This window comes from Stylophora pistillata, chromosome 6, assembly GCF_964205215.1.
Source record: "Stylophora pistillata chromosome 6, jaStyPist1.2, whole genome shotgun sequence".
NCBI classification, from domain to species: domain Eukaryota; kingdom Metazoa; phylum Cnidaria; class Anthozoa; order Scleractinia; family Pocilloporidae; genus Stylophora; species Stylophora pistillata.
In genome coordinates this window covers 25,848,930-25,853,857 of record NC_142524.1, presented here as the reverse complement: position 1 = coordinate 25,853,857, position 4,928 = coordinate 25,848,930, and the positions used below count along the sequence as shown (strand labels likewise).

Sequence of the window (4,928 nt, the reverse complement as noted above, 5' to 3'; positions counted from 1 at the left end):
CGAAGGAAAAGAGTTTAGAGTCAGCGAAAACACGAAGATCTGTTCTCGTCATTTTAAGCCCGAGGACTTGGTTAAAGTTGTTGGAGGTCAGCGTGTTTATGTGAACGCAGGGGTAATTCCATCTCGATTTTCGTGGTTGAAAGCAGGTTCTCTGAAAAAGAGAGCACCCCCTAAATGTCGCAATATTTCTTCTATAACAGGGTGTTCAAACAAGGAGTTGCAACAATCTCAAAGTCAAAGTCAAACAGCTGCAATGCAGCTAAAGCAACTTTTGAAACCTGTACTTCATCAGCAGCTATTAGTTATCATGATGTGGAAAGCAGCTTAAATTTGTGTGGATATCAAACAGGAGAAGTTAAAGAACTTGTAAGTATTCGAGGTTTTGAACTCGAAAATGCGAAGTTAAAGGCTGAAATAGAGGTATTAAAACGCCAGTTGAATCTTAAAAGATTCCCGCCTTTTTCAACCACGCAATTTTGCTACCGACGAGGACATTGCCTTTTATACTGGATTTCCTAACTTAGCAACATTTAATGCTGTGTTTGAATTTTTAAATACTGGATCGAAAGGAGAAAACATCAGGTACTGTTCATCAAAAGAAAGAACTGTTCAAAAGGAGTTTTACGATGATGGAAACGAGGAACCAGAGGGATGTACAAGCATAAGTAGACGAAGAAGATTAGAACCCAGAGAGGAGTTCTTCCTTTTTCTGTGCAGACTGAGAAGAGGATTTTCAGAAAAACATCTGGCTCACTTGTTTGGTATTTCACAATCGACAGTAAGCAGAACATTCCTTTCTTGGATTAATTATATGTATTTAAAATTTGGTCAAGTATCTATATGGCCTAATAGGGAGGTCATAAGAGCTACAATGCCTGACAGCTTTAAAGAGAAGTACTCTTCCACACGTGTAATAATCAATTTTACGGAAATAAGATGCCAAATGCCTTCCAGCCTTCTGTTGAATTACAAACAGTTCAGCTCCTATAAGAACCATGTAACTCTAAAAGGCTTAGTTGGAATTGCTTCCAGTGGAGCTATAACTTTTATCAGTCAGCTATATAGTGGAAGCATTTCCGATCGTGAAATTGTTGAATGTAGTGGTTTCCTGAAGTTGGAGTTTGACAATGGTGACACTGTGATGGCTGATAAAGGTTTTACAGTTGAAGACCTACTCCCACTGGGTGTAACCCTAAACATTCCCCCCTTTTAAGGTTCCAATAGCCAAATGACAGCACAAGATCTTATCAAGGCTCAAGAAATTGCTTCTGTTAGAATACATGTTGAACGGGCTATCAACAAAATCAAGATTTTTCACTTATGGGATAGTGTTGTACCCCTCAGTTTGCTTGGGGTAGTAAACCAAATGTGGGAGTGTCTGTGCCTTTTTATGTAACATTCAGGACCCTCTCATTTCCACTTGACACTGAGTTAGACAGAGCTCTGAGGTACAATACAGAATTTCAGTCAATTTAATAAATGTAAACTTGATGATATCCCTCAGGTTAACTATTTTGCAAGCCAACTATAACTAAGGATGTTATTCGCTTGCTTTCAGTCCCAAACACTTTAAGATGTAAGTTTTACATGTAGTTCCAAAGATCTTAAAATCAAATAATAAAGAGGTACTAAACTTACAAAAGCTTTATCCTCAAAGCTATCTTATTATGCAGACCATGTTGGTTTAAATATATCCAGTTAGGTATGAGACACAATTCTCTTTACTCATGACAAGATTAGATTGTGGTAGTTAACCCTTCTAATGGTTACTGAACTCTACAGAGGCTGATGCTATGAAATGTTCAAAATAGCTGTTCTTTAGGTCTTCATTGAATACTTCCCAGAATTGAGGATCAATTATGATCCTCTCTATACTTATGCCTTTGTTAGTATAGATAACAAAGTCACACCAACTTGCTCTTGTAATACCTAGTTGACCCTGTATCTGGAGGTAGTACTGATGCCCCCTTTTCAGCCTTGGTTTTCCATTTACATTTTCTGCGAAGAAACTTTCATCTGCACATGCTTCTAAGGGATTAACATGAAATTTTGTGTAAGGACATTTAACCTTTACCAATCCAAAAGGCTTGCTACAGCCTTGGTCAATGACCTTGCCATCTGGTGATGCTGCTAAAAAGGGAGAGGCCACACTGACAACAAGACCACTTTTGAACACTGAAACTGGATTCCTTGTTGAAAACATATATTTTTTATACTCCTTTAAGGTACAGGCCCGTAGGTTTTCCCGTGTGCAGTTTTTTTGGCAGTAAATGGTTTCGGATGAAGCAAATTGTTTACTAGAGTGTCATGATTCCTTTGCCTTTTTACAATTGTGTGGAAATTTGATGCTGTATACCGAAATTTTCCTTCTGCCTGCCATTCTTCTGATGCTACTTGTTCAATTGTTTTCTTCTCGATGGTATTAAGCTTTACCTCATCAACAATTAAATGTTCCAGGAGAGCTTCCTGGCTGCTTCATAAATCATCTGGCTTTTCATACGGCTCAGATTGTTGCAAAGGAAATGGAGGATATACAGAAATAGCATTTTGTGCATTATGACAGTGTAGAATTTAGCATTCTTTGCATTCTATTTCAGGTTATTAGCATTCCCTTGGGAATACATTTTGTTTTTCTTTCCCGCGTTCTCTATAATTTACATGTAATATTCTAGCTTTTTAGTTTCATCGTTGATTTCACCGAGAGAACATCTAGTTCAGTTGCCCTTTTTTCGTTGCCTACAGCGCCGATACAATGTAAGTTCCTAGTTATTATGTTCATCGCGTTCGCTTTAGCCACCTTTCAGTTTTATATTTCTGCATTTTGTAAACTTGTATTTTTGTTGGTCCTTTATTAGGTCAAATCTCTTCCTCTATCGAGCGTTTGAAATCATTGCTGTAAGCGGCCACGAAAGGACACGCCTTTTGGTAGTAACAGACAGTCCATTCTTGGCATTGAGTCAATATTACAGAAAACTTGAAAATTAGACTCTTTGAACTGTAACTGGTTACTTGCATAGGAGCAACTTGGACATTTTCCAAATTTTGTTTCCTGCAAGTTGGTACAACCAGTAGACATAATTTGAGACAGGGCAAACTTAGGGTTGATCTTTTGAAGTTTGTCTTTTAACAAAGCCTCATCAGATGCCTGTGTACCCAAACTTTTCCTAGCTTCATACAACAAGCACCTTACTCCACTATCAGGGTTATATTCTGGGTCTAAATTCACCTTTTTTACCTCAAGTTCAATGACAGGTTGGGGCTTGATTTTATCCCCTCTTACAGGCCTGTGCCATAGTTGTAAACTTGAAGTGCATGCCTCAGCTTGTGTCATATCAGAGTCATTTTCCAAGTCCAGTTGATATCTTGACAACAATACAAGCTGAACTTACAGAGTTTCATCATAACAGCCAGCACATGATTGCAAAAACCAACAGTTCCTGCTACATATGTACATGAGGCATATTTAACAGCTCCAGTTACTAAACAAAGTGCAACTTGTAATTTATGGGGTGGCTCAATTCTTTTGAAACTATGGTAACACAAGCGTTTAAAAAAGAAAGAATGGTCGTCACTTGCGCAAGTTAAGTCCTTCACATATTCATCAACAAGAAATGTTTTTGCCTTTTTCATGCTTGTTGGAACCGCATGAATCTGTTTATTTTTGTCCAAGTTTTTTCCAGATTTAGAAATATGTAATTCCATCTCTGCCCTTGTGAATAATGGCATGCGTTGCAAATTTGTAGACCATCTAGCTGATGGAAATTTAACAGTATTTTCCTCAGGCATCGCATCCCTTTGAGCGAGTTGTTCTTGTCTCTCCTTCCGACGCTTGTATATCAGACTTTTATCGGGATCCACATCTTTATCACGACCAGACGCAACATATTCAAGAACTCTTTAAAATGATAAGTTGAAAAACTATTTATCATTTCATCAACATTTCATTTAGAAAAGTAACTCCTAAAATCCTTTGATCATCTTGTACGATTTCAAAATCTGTTTAATTCTAAGAAGTATCACGCACGACTGACCGAATACTGTACTTGCCTTTTCGCCAATTGTGCCTTTGTTTTTAACCCCTTTGCTGGATCGCCACGACATTTTAACCAAAAACGAAGTTCATCTGATTTTAGAGCAGTCGGATTTCTTCGTTGAAGCGATGCTCCTGGGATATCTTCCTCCGTAAGAATCTGAGAAAGACGACTACTTACAGAGTCATAAGCGGCCATATTTTTAACACGAGCTAACAAGGCCCAACTAGCCTCTTTTTCACGTTTATCGCTCCCAGTCTCTTCTCGTTAGGCATAGGGTGTATAGACGGGCATAACAAAGCCACAATCAGGAACGCAAAAATGTCCGAAGAAAGCTGCCCCCAAAGATTGTGCAACTGCAGAAACGAAAACGAATGCCCTTTAGGAGGGGAATGTTTGCAAAGCGAGGTTGTCTACTAAGCCACAGTCGCTACCAGGGAAGAAACTGAAACGTACGTTGGCCTCACAGCGACAGATTTTAAGACTAGATGGCGCAACCACCGAAAAAACTTTAGGGCATAAATTGTGTTCTGCTCATTAAGATCTTATACAGCGTGATTAAGGCTGATGTGTCAATACAGCATGTTGCACGGCAAGCCACAGTCAGAAAAATGCATTCTCTTCCGTTGTCTCTAAAACTACTACCTCTAACGTTGTGGTGAGGGAAGTCATGACTTCAGGAAAGTTCTCGTAGTAGATTCGTTTTGATGAAAATTCATAATATCTTGTGATTTTCTCGAAGAAGTGGTACAGAGACTCCGGTCGTTTCGTTGATGACGAGAACAATAGGTAATAATTCGGAGGTATCCCCCTTTTGCGTTCTTATAGTTCTCGCACCGGAAAAAACATTTTTCACGCTAATCGTAAACTCCCAAATAACCAATAAAACAGGGGAAA

At 38.7% G+C, this 4,928-nt stretch overlaps 1 pseudogene; it reads right to left on the bottom strand.

Annotated features, from left to right (window-relative positions):
- Nucleotides 1–1,712: 1,712 nt before the first annotated feature.
- LOC148729111 (uncharacterized) lies at nucleotides 1,713–3,402 on the bottom strand (annotated as a pseudogene).
- Between the last annotated feature and the right edge of the window lie 1,526 nt (nucleotides 3,403–4,928).